Source organism: Accipiter gentilis, chromosome 12 (assembly GCF_929443795.1).
Source record: "Accipiter gentilis chromosome 12, bAccGen1.1, whole genome shotgun sequence".
Lineage (NCBI taxonomy): Eukaryota > Metazoa > Chordata > Aves > Accipitriformes > Accipitridae > Astur > Astur gentilis.
In genome coordinates, this window is record NC_064891.1 from 16,352,570 (window position 1) to 16,365,418 (window position 12,849).

A 12,849-nucleotide genomic window follows, 5' to 3' on the forward strand; every position below is an offset into this window, starting at 1 on the left:
TGTCATTAATATCAAAAGTAAAGAGGTGGAGACCTTGCCTAATTAACTTCTTAATAGCTTCAAAAAGATCTATTAACTGTCTGTTCAATATCTTTGGCCAAATCTCTGCAGTTGTCAAAGGGTGTATGGCTTTGTATAAAATCTGTTGATTTATCCTAGCCAAACATCATGCCCACAGCATCTGCACTGTCTATTTTTTGTACTTTGATGTAGTAGTAAAAATAATTTCCAAGCTAGTGTCCACAGCTGGCTCAGAAATTAATGAAGGTTTTCAATCAGATTCATAAATACAAGTACATTTCTGAGGACAGGTGTCAAATTTTGAATAGTTATGCTCCATAGTGGGCTACTAATCATTGGTCATGAGCCTTCTAGCATCTTCTGGTTAATTGTACAAATGTTCATAAGTCTCAGATGTTTTAATTATTCGAGATAGATCAATTACACATCTAAGAATTCCTCGTGGACACGCGGGGCGGCGGGGGGAGAGGATTTGTTATTATTTGCAAGAAGAATGTCAGCCAATACTAAAATTGAAACAGTGCAGCAACCACCCACTATCCAAATCTGAGAACACATAAACCAAACCATAAGTAGCCTGAAAATTAGTTTTCTAAACTGTTCCAGGAGAGCTTACACGTAGCAAATGTATTAAAGACAATGAGACTTTGCTCATGAACAATTCATAAATCTAATAGAACTAAGTTGGTAACAAATATTATTCATGCAAAAGAGAGTGATAGCTCTATTAACTTCCAGTCATCAAAGTACATGGAAAGATCTGCATACAGCCATGCTCTTCAAGTCTGTCCTTATTTGGCTTCTGCATAGTTAAATTGTGACTGAAATTAAATAACCTTGTTTACAGTTTTTCTGGGTAGCCCTAGGCTTTTCTTCATGTAATGAGTATTTCTTGGCTTCGTGAAATATAGGACTACACATAGAATCATAGAATCTTTTGGGTTGGAAGGGACCTTTAAAGGTCATCTAGTCCAACCCCCCTGCAATAAGCAGGGACTTCTTCAACTAAATCAGGTTGCTCAGAGCCCCGTCCATCCTGACCTTGAATGTTTGCAGGGATGGGGCATGTACCACCTCTCTGGGCAACCTGTTCCTGTGTATCAACACCCTCATCATAAAAAAATTTCTTCCTTTTATCGAGTCTAAATCTACCCTCTTTTAGTTTAAAACCATTACCCCTTGTCCTATCACAACAGACCCTGCTAAAAATTTTGTCTCCATCTTTCTTATAAGCCCTATTTAAGTATTGAAAGGCAGCAATAAGGTCTCCCCAGAGCCTTCTCTCCTCTAGGCTGAACAACCCCAACTCTCTGAGCACATAGAGCAGTTCCACAGACCTCCACCGTGTAAAACACAGGAGGTCTGTTCTCTCGCGTTTTTCTGTGGACAGCTTCTGTGGGTTTGCATGTGAGACTATAAAACCACACTGAAGATGGCTTCGTTAGCATGTAGGAAAAAATTAACACTGGGAATTGTTTATGTATTAGCTACCTTCTCAATTAAGTGCTCCTGATCTTTAAAAGTGGATCAGAACTTTTCCTTTTCCCTATGTTTTTGATACTGCCAACTCTGATTCTTTTCTTCCGCTGTGATTTTGACTGTAAATTTGCTTACCGTTTTTTTCTTCCTGTAATGGTTTCCATGCAGGTTCTTCTTCAGTAAAGGGAAAATGATCCTCAGTTATTCAGATGTTGTGAACGTTTACTGAGCACCATTTTACTCTGTTGAAATGTTCTGTGCTATTTGATGCTCATTTTTAGTTTCTTCCATTATTTTTCACTTGTTTTAGCAATCACAGTGATTTATGTTTTCCTTCTGCTTTCCAGATGCTTATTTTAGGGACAGATTTTATTTTGAATATGGTTAAATGCTTAAACTTATGGGAACATATCATGTCAGGGCTATTTTGTATACTCCATTTTTCTGGGGAAATGCAGAATATTTAATCTATCCCTACTCCTCAGTAACTACAGCATTAATGCAGTTCCTGCATTTGGGTAGTATCTAGAGACCCTACCATGGGTGAGAGCCCAAGCTGTTTTAACTTTGATTTTTATGAAGTGAGGTTTCTGGGCATCCAATCTTATAAGTCAATTCTTTTACCTTTTGTGGGTTACCTTGGAAATTGCACAGCTTCTAAAATCAGGCCCAGTGCAGAGCCGAGCAGCTCCAGAGGGAACGCAAAGAGGGGTTATTCTGTAAGAGGGCACTGCAGGAATGCTCAGAGGGCTTGAGAGCACATCTAGCAGAAAAGAACCCCAGAATTAGGGTTGTTTTTTCTAAAGGAGAGTAAAACGGAGACACACTAACAGTTTTCAAATATGTAGAAGTTTGTTTCAAGAACTAAAGGAATGACCTATTTTTCACTTCCACTGGCATACAGAGAAATAACAGCCTGAAATTGCACCAAGGGAGATCAGTTTAGATAGTCAGAAAGCCTTTCTAGTGCCAGGAGAGTTAAGCATTGGAATGGGTTACTCATGGAAGTTGTGGGACTTTCCTCACTGCACTGGAGGCTTTTTAGCACAGGTTATGTTAAATATTGTCGGACATGGTTTTCCTATAGTTGCTAATGCCATAGGGTTGTGAGGGGGTCCTATACAGGCAAGAGGCTGAAGTAGATCAATTGATCAGGGGTAAATACTGCTCAGATATTGAAGCCGGCAGTGCGTATGCCAGTCTGAGCACGTGGAGTGAGTGAGCGTATGACCTTTGTACTGGCCTTTTACAACTGCTTGCTGCAGATTTCAATTTGAGTTACATCTGACTGGTAGAGACTATCAAACACGTATATAAATACAAAGCCAAGGGAGGCAAATATTTTTTTAATACCCATTTTGTTTCTGCAATTCCTGTAATTATAATTTGATAAGTACATAAATGTGTGTACAAAGTGTTCATTTAGCTGTAGCCTCAGTTTGTATAATCTGGATATAGACTGCAGGTCAGCACAGTTTATGTTCTGTCATGATCTGAATAGATGAAGGAAAAGCTAATAAAGCAAAGATGATGAGGTGAGATAGATAGATATATATGTATGTATATATTAGCCAATACGACAGTTGCTTGTAGTGGTCAAAAAGTGCATACTTTGGTGTTTTCACGTTTTTAGAGACTTGTTGAAATGCATAGCTTAACAGGGCTCTCTTCTCAAATTAGTTGTTACACAGTGAAAATCAAATTTAAAATTCACAAAATTATTAATGGCTAATTGAGGGCTACTGAGAGACGAAAGTGTCCTAGATGGTTGCAAATTGTTCCAGTGTCACTGTCTACTTCTCTGCTCCGATGCTTTGAAATGAGTCAGTAGTCAGCTTTAATTTGTTCAGTTTAATTAAATTCCACCTGAATAAATATGTGTTGCACAAAGCTGAAGGAGATGCTGAAATTTCCTGGATGATGTATGCAGCTGAGATCCAATTTGATAGTATGCAGCATTAGATTGTAAGCTACTCTCTTCCACAAAGGTGAGCACCGTATAAGTACTTAAATAATAATTTAGATGAACCTGTAAGGAAAATAATATAAAGAAGGCAAAGAAAATTGCATGCAGAGGAATATTTTTGAATATGCCATCATTATTCTTAGAATAACGAAAGTCACCAGTAGATCAGAAGTACATTTCACTTTCAAAACACAGTCCCATTAAGATTAGCAGCTTGTTTACTTAGCCTGATACTGTCCTGTCTACCCATTACATTAATTAAACAACTAGTACTGTAATCAGATAGCACAGTAGTTTCTGCTAAGATGTCTTGCCTTTGGTAGAATGAAATTTATGAATTATATTTATCTATGTGATCTGTGATGTAAGGAATTCAAATAAAAGCCGGGTCATTGTCCTTCTTTTTCTCACTCAGTGCCAAATGGACCAAAAATACTCTGCCTCTCCCAAGCCTCCTGGCCCACAGCTAACTCATCAACTGTGAGATTAAGAACAAAAAAAAAAAAACAAACCAAAACCCAAACCACCACTCCCCATCCCCCCCACCCCGAAAAAAACCCCAAAATAATAATAATTTAAAAACCCCAAAACAAACCAAAAACTAACCACAAGTAAATTAGAGGATTTGTTGAGTCTGACCAAGGATTGAGTCAGTACTTCCTCATATCACATATAATGCTAGTGGCCCAAAACTCTTACTGAGTTCACTCTCTTAACTGTGTTCTGGCTGGTAACACCCTTCTCAGAAGGCAACAATCAAAATGGGAATTAATTCCTTATACAGTCTTTTCTGAGCGCATTTGATTTACTTACCTGAGATCATGCTGACTGACTAGAGTAAGAGAATGGCATGCCGGTATTTTGGATCACAAACAGTGCAATAATTGTATACAGTTCATAAGGGATAAGCAGATTAACATTACTGAATCTGCCCAACAGCCCATCCAAAGTAGGAGTGCATAGTAAGATTTTGCAAAACTAAGCCTAACTGACTGATGGAAGCATGTTGCCCAACATATCGTACCTGTTTAAGCAATGAAGAAGCATGGATCCACATCGTGCAGGTAACCAGTGCTTACAGAGGCCAGGAGCAAAATTTGTCCTTTCACAAAATGAAATAGATCATTCAGAAAATCCTCTTCTCTTGTACTTTATTTTACAATAGTAACTCTCCTTCAGGAGCTGCATAAATTTCATTCTCTTGTATGAATTTACAATACATTACTGTAACTTCTAAATCAGCGTAATTATCTGAGCCCTTCCTTGCAGGGAAATTCACATGGACTCCATTTCCTCTCTACAAGCTCCTAAGGTAATATTCCTTGTTACTTTATTTAATTTCACTGATTCATATGTTCAGATCTATACCTTTCTTTCTCCTGAATCCTTGTTTTGCAAGATCTGTTTGGCCTAGGACAGTCTTCCAAAGGATATACGTTATTGCCTGAAAGATTCAAAGCATGGCTGATGAAAAGTAGTGGCAGATATCTGACTAATGATTTCAGAGATTACTCCCACTATTTTCTAAATTCCTGTAGGCAAGAAATTTCTGTAGTGATTGAGACATAAATAATTAAGTGTTTATTATATTTTTCATTATTGTGATACTTTCATTATAATGTTAAGTTAAAACTTGCCTATAGTTTTACTGAAATTTAGAGGTAATCACAACTGTTTTCATATTTATAAAATTCAGAAGATTTAACACCTGTTGCTTTTGTTATTGAAAGAGGTGTTCCAGATAATGAAAATTTTTTCACTTTCTAACACAAGACTGAGCCTAAGATATGAAAAATGATTGTGTTGCTATAAAATCCCTTATGTATTTACATAAAGATACCAGTTGTGGATTTAATTTTCCTCTGATTTTCTAGTTTATCTTCATATGTGAGAGGCTTTGGAAATCATGATTGGTATAATCACATAAAATTTCATAGAAGTCTTTATTTGTGTGTTGAAAATAAAGGCCAAATTACTGCATTTAAGATTTGGAAGAGTTTGTCCCAAAGACAAGCAACAGACAAGTGTCTCAAAATGGACAGCAGTTGTGATAAGCAAAGAGCCAGGCTGAAGAAGGACCTAGGCTACTCACAGATAAGCACTGCAATATCTTACAGATCCTGCTCTGGGATCCTATGCCTTTAATGTGCTGTCGAGACATGTTAGAGTGAGAATGCTCAGAATATCAGTTCAGAATCAGCTGAGCAGACACACACCTACAGCCAGCCAAGAGCAGCAGTAAGTGCTCTGATACAGCTCAAAACCCACCCTTCTTCCATCTACCTTTTGGACTGCTGGAAGGTGACTCCATCCAGCTGGGATCCAAAGCCTGCATCTCATAGACCCAGAAACTCTCATCCATTTTTTGAAAGAATTTAATGTGCATTCACTTTTCATTTCAGCAGAGACCAAAAGAAGGATTAGCTTTGATAATGTGCCCAGAGATTAGCAAACACTCTTGGGAATCCACAGACTTATGTTTGAAGGCTCTAATCCACAGATCAAGTCTCCCAGGAAATTTTCCAAACTGCAGATTTACACAGTGAGTTCCCCCTTGAGGTCTCTTTAGCTTTCTGAACCTTGGCATTGCCTTCCACATAAATGCCATTCTGCATACGGTGGCGCTCCTAGGTGCAATAGGAAGTTGAAAAGGAACGAGTGGCTCCTCCTGGAGTGTTCCAGACTGACAGCAGCTCAGAGGGGAGGAGTATACTGTATAAAAAGGGCCAGTGGGCAAGCCCAAAATGTGTTCATTTTTCATTTTAAGTTTGATCATATTTGGGGCATTTCTGTAACAAACAAAACAACAATGGTATTAGAAAACAGAGGGCATCATATTATTAATAACGCATGAAGCTTCGGTAAAATAAGTATGCCTGGGGCTAAGCAATGACCCCTCTTCTCCTCCAGTGCAAGGTTTTGCAGCCTTTGGGTGTCAAAATCCTAGATTTCAAAAGTTTAAGAAATTTCCTCAGGCGATACGGACTCTGTCTTTAGCCCTGCTACAGATGGGAAAGACCGGAATGACTAATGGAGTAGCTAATGAAGCAAGAAGTGGCTCACTGAAGCAGGTGATGGGCCTGATACTGGATAGCCTTGCTATCTAGTTGGATAGGCAATAGAGCCCTATGATTTGATAACCACAATTTGCAGGCTGATATTATGAGAGGAGGTTGGAAGGCAGCAAGTGCTTTTAACGGTTGCTTCACCAAGAAAACAGCAGAAAGACTTTAAAATATTATTATAGTTTGTGTAGAGAATAATGGGTTGATTTGATTGCTAGTAACAGAGATCAAATTCAATTCCAAGAGTAAAGTAATAAATATTAGGTTTAGACACCATTCAGAGATCAGTGAAAATCAAATTGTATGGGTGCTCAGAGAGCTCCATATTTCAGTGTTTCCTCCCCAAAGGGCTGCAAGCTTTTGCATTGGATTAGGGTAGCCACTCAATCTGAGGCAGATTTAGTTGTTTTGCTCAAGTGGCTGTATTTCTTCTCACTGAGCTACGTACTGTCCCCCATTTTGCGACATGACTGTTAGTTTTGTTCTTTATAGAACTATTATTAACAAAAATGAGAAAGAATATATTACTCTGTTTATCTTCCTATTTCTATTTTATTCTCCCCCTTCAATACAGTTTTGTGAAGTCATTTCATTCATTCCTTGAGGAGTAGGGAGAAGTGGTGTTCACTCAGTGTGTCTACTTTATTAACTGGTGTGGGGTTAGATTTGATTTCGTCAGTGATGTCCCTAAACCTGTGTCCACACTGTGTTTTATCAGCATGAGTTTCACACTAGTTTCCTTTCTGAGATTCACTGGGCATGCTTAGAGAGCTGGCTGCTCCACGTCTTGTTTGCACCAGAAGGGCTTGGAGTGAGCAGTGTTGTGCTTGAGAGAGTATCATGGGACACCAAGTATGGATGCAAGACAACCTCTCGCTTGAAAGAACCCCTTCAAACTAAATTAGTGATGTAGCTGCAGCCACTGAGCTCACAAGCAGTTTAATTTTATTTTCCTGGATTTTTGGTTGGTGGCTCATTACATTCTTTATCAGTGGCTTCTGGAAACTGAAGATTACCCTTGTTAGTGCCAGTCAAAGCCTGACAAAAAGAGTTACACATGTTTGTAATTAGATGGTCAAGCTCAGCTGGATATATCTGGCACTAACAAAGCCAGAGATGGTAACCAGATCAGGACAGAAGATGTGGAAAGGATAAGGACAAGCATTGAGGCACCTGTAGAAACCATAGGGGTGTCAAATCAAAAGAGAAGACAGAGGCTTTATCAGAGGCCAGAAGGGTGTCTTGAAATTAACAGCAGTTAAGGTCTGGCACAAGGATTAGATAAGGACAATGCATGGAAGTAAGTGGCTATCACTGATCAATCTGTATTTTCTCTGAGCTGTGTACACTTTTTTGTTCTCTAATACTTGACATAGCAGACTTCACTTGCAGCATGCAGTAGTTAGTATAATACCATACACCTCCACCATTCTGGTGTTCTGACACTTGGTATGTTGTGGAAGCGTTTGAGAGGCATTTTCTCAGTATGGTGCTGTCGGGGGTTTTTTCTCCCCCCTCACAGTATCATTCAAGGACTGTTGGAAAAAAATGTAGAACATAAGGATCTAATGGTGGTGTCTAGGAGCGTGTGGTTCTCTGCAATCTGTGCCCTGCTACTGCAGCTCGGCACTGTCCCGGCAGGTGAAAGGCCAAAGAGCCATTCTCATGGTAAAAGAAGTTGACGGTTGCAGAGCTGGACATCCAAGCTGTTGAGAGAGGAGAGGTTTAAGACTTGAGTTTCCTTTTCCTAATTTTTTTCTCAGTCATTGCATAAGGCCCCAACTGAGCTCAAAACACCCAGGAAGTGTTTGGGGTTTGTGGCACGTACCTTTTAACTCCCCTATTGAACCCACTTGGAGACCTCCCAGCATGTTCATTTAGTACAGCTGTGTATCGTCTTGCCTGCCTGCCGTCATCCAACACACCCCTGAGTGCAGAGCAGCTCAGTGCTCTGCCAGTGCATTGCTGGGTGTCACTGGATAGGGGCGCACATAGCTTAAGGAAGGGGTCTGAGTTGTGGCCCCCCACGTGTCATAGGTGTGATGTGGGACAGGGCAGGGGGAAGCGGGCAGGGGGGACATGCGGTGGGGCCAGCCTTGCTGGACAGCACAAACGAGTCTCAGGAGTTCAGGGATGTTGCAAGAGAATCATTACCGGCTAATTTTAGTAAAGGTCAATGTCTTGTATGTTTACCCCAGTATAAATATATACATCATTACCACTCGCTACTGAAGAGGAAGTATAGCAATGTTCTAATGCTCTAATTAAGAGAGTAATTTTCTAGCAATGCTTAAACAACTTCCTTACTTTTCTTTCTTTGTAGTCCGTTAATAATTGTGACATTTTTCTTGGCTTTAACTGTGTGTCCCTGAAGGCATGTTAAAGACCCCCTGTGATTAAAATAGTGGGAATCATGTTGCTGAAGTGACATTAACAGAGATACTTATTAAAATTTGGCCCCTGCTGTTTATGGTTTCTCAAGACTATACTTCTTTAGCAAATTTTAAAATAGAATTACATGATGCCTGACAACTAGAATCTATACTATAGCCCAAATGTTAAGTGAGAATTAGAGAAGTAATTATGGACTGTCATAACACCTGGAAACAGAAGTGATAGTAGATTGTTTAATGTTGCATTTAACAGCTCATTGGTTTTGTTGCTGATGTAAAGCAGATCTCTTGGCATACTGTGGTTGTACACAAAATGATTGCATGGCGTACTATGCTATTTTAATGTTTGTAAGGCATTTGCAGCGTTTATCTGCTGTTCCCATGACTCTGGTGGAAATATGATGCAACTGCCTTTGAGCCTGTCCACTTGAACAGCATTTTAAATAAATACTCAATGTGACATGTATCAGAAGAAAACAAAATTGCTACTTGACTGCAACCAGTTTACACTTTCTCCTGAATCAGCAGCTCGTGTTTCTCTTGTAACTTATACAACAATTCTGTTTTCACCTCTACTGTTTATCTCCCCTTCCTTTTCAGACAACTGCAGAAGCCAGAAAATGGCCTTTGTGATAATGCCACTGAGATTTAGAGCATTAAAGCAATCTCATTATCAGTTTACATCCCCAGTTGGAAATCGGAGATTGGTTCAGCACATCAAACAGTAGAGCGGGGGCATGTAATGTGCAGCCCAAGGGCCAGATGAGACCTGCTGAGTCATATAATGTGGGCTCCAGCTGCCATCTTTCTGTAAGTGAAGGATGGGGACAAAACAGCAGAACTGCTGGCTGGTGTTGCTAATGAACTTGAACCGCTATACATTATGTTCCATCTGCATACCAAATATGGTTATATGCACGTATAATAAATGTCTATAGTTTATATGCAGATTGGCTGTGGCCCTTGGGCTCCTGGTAAGTAACCTGCATAACCTTCAGGTCTGTAGATGGTAAGCCTCTTGCTAATGCTGAAATTATTGCATGGGGCTAGGGGCTGCCTTGCAGCGTGAGCCTGGGTTGCTCTTTGCTTAAGAGCAATGGAGGACGACTAATAGAAACCCCTTTAGTTTATCTTCGACGCTAAACTCTTGGGTACATGAGCAAGAAGGGAGGGAAAGAATATTCTGTGGTTCAGACACTCGCTGTATAAATTCTTGCTCCCTCAAATCTTGGATCTTAGCAGCCATGTACGTGTAAAACCCCCACCCCATCAGTGAGGTCCTCCTGATGGGTCTGCAAATGACATTGCATTGTCAAATTTTTGTGCTGTGGAAAGAATTTTAATTATTTTAATTACTGTTCCTGAGTTACTGGGAAATAGACTCAGAATCTATCATTATTTCATCCAACTGTGAAAATGAAATATATAATTGATATAAAATGTTTTTGTCATACACAGTTTGAACAAAGATCTATGATAGTTTAAAATTCAGAGGGTTCTTCTGTGGTAAAGTTCTATTAATGCATTCATTAACAAGAAATTACATTACAAGGTCTGTGGGGCTTACTTCAGTGAAAGAACGATTTCTTTGTTGGCAATTTCATCTTGATGTTGCTCCCCTCTATTCTGCTTCCCCCAAACGACGTTTTTCTAAAAATCAGCACTAATATGGTAGTTAACCTTTCTCAATATTACTTAAGAAGATAATGCTGAGATACAGTCATACAAAGAATTAAACCTTGAAACCTTCTCTTTTACCCGCTGTTGTGAAAGTTTGGCTCAACTTCAACCATATTCTTTATTTCACAGATCTTACCTTTAAAATGGCAATAAAGACCTTGAAATTATAAATGAGGGTTGGCTGGCTGACATATATAATGTGAAGATTCTTTTTATATGGAAAGAAGGCACGTACAGGTATTGCCGAAGCATTTTTACCAACTCCACTTACTTTTAGCAAGGTACAGAGTTCTAATGTCATTTTTATTATTTCCTTTCTGATAAAACTGATATTCACCAAGATATGGGGGAGGGGTTATGCGAATCTGCCATCCTGAAAGCTACACAAATAGTTTACTCAAAATACCACTCAATTTTTATTTATTTATTTTTAATTTATTCATTCTTACAAAAAACACCACAAAAGAAATGTCTTTTCTCTTTCTTGGGGATAAAATCTGAGTGTGACCACCCTTCTGCAAATTCTGGCTTTGCTTTGGGAAAGAAATGTGTCTCTGCTGTGTCATGGACCTTTGGGGAATTACGGATGACAGGTAATAGAAGGTCGACTTCTGCAGTGTAAAACATGGGGAATATGCAATGACCTTGCAGGACCACTTTTTTTTTTTTTTTTTTTTTTTTTTTTTTTTTTCATCCTGGCAGATTTTATTGCCATATTATTTCCATAAATAATTTCTTCAGTGATGCCTAAAAGTGCAATTGTCTTGAAAATGTACGCATTTAAAATTATTAATTCATGTTAGGTCTTATTTTATTTTCCATTTATGAGCTTAGGGTGGTTTATTTTCTAGCTGTTTTTGACAATCATGAGGGATAAAACCCTACAATTTCCTTACCATGAAACCTGAAATTCTCATCCAGCCACTTGATTCCAGGAGCTCAGACCAACTATAGAGAGACACTTAATAATCAAGTCCCAAGAACTGATGCGGTTGCCTCTCTTAGAGGACTTTCAGTGAGAATGAAAATGGTTCTGGTGTATTATGAACTGTGAATGAGTATAGATCCTGTGTTGTCCTAAATCTCTTTTGAGCTGCTCATAAGAACAGACCTTAATGCTATATGAATAAATCAGCTGGGGATTCCTTTCTTCTAGATAAATCCCAGTGTCACAAGGGAATGTCATCTATATATCTAATATGAGTAATGATACTATATACCACTACATTAGAGTAAGGTCTGCATTTAAATGACCACAGACTGCTCTGCAATGAACTTTAAGGTATAGACAACTTCTGGGCTCATTGTTGGAACTATCTACGTTATCTGGTTTTAGACTGGATGACACTTTTGATGTACTATGAAAATGGCAACCACACCACCCCCCCAACCAACAAGCCAAACAAACAAACAAAAATAAATTAAAAAACCACCCTTTACTTCAGTTCCTAGAGACAGTCTCTGGCAACTATCAGAATTGTTATAAGCTACAGAAGACTAGGTGAATCAGGGAATCACACTGTTCCTGAAAGGTTATGTACCACCATCTATAATTAAAATTCTGATAGAAAAGTACCATGCCACTGAATTTGTGGTCTGAGTATGCAGTTTGCAGTATACAGACAAGTTGGATAGCCAGCTTGCTGCCATGAGTACTCTGCTCTGTATTTTTGCTCAGATTCTTAAAACTGAAGCACACTGCATAGTTCTGAGTTAGCTTTTAAGAGGCAGCAAAAATTGGCAAAACATAAAAGACTTCAACTAGCTATATATCAACTAGCTATATATCAACAGCATGGTACAAAAAAGCAGAGAGGCATTTTATTAACATTTCAAGCAGTTCTTGCTCTACTATTCTAAGAAGAGGCTAGTTGTTATTTAACTAGTGTTAACGTAGGAGTGATCTTGAGAAGCAGCAGTAGTACAGCCACCAAATGCAAGAGGCCACATTTTCAGTATGTTTAGCAGTCATGGATGTCATAGAATGAAGGTAAGTATTAAGAACTGGCATAGTCTAAAAGCCCCTCTAATTAAAAGTGAAGGATGCAAATTCCTTATAGAGGAACATGCCAGGAAAATAACATTGGGAAAGTAATGTCTGTCTCTGAACAAAGAGGGCTCTTTGAAAGTAAAAATAAAGAGAAATAAAAAGCAATAAATACAATGGAGACAGCAAAAGAACCCACCAAAAATGATTACATCAAATCAAAAAAGATTAAATATTTTTAAGGTGCAAGACAGATCA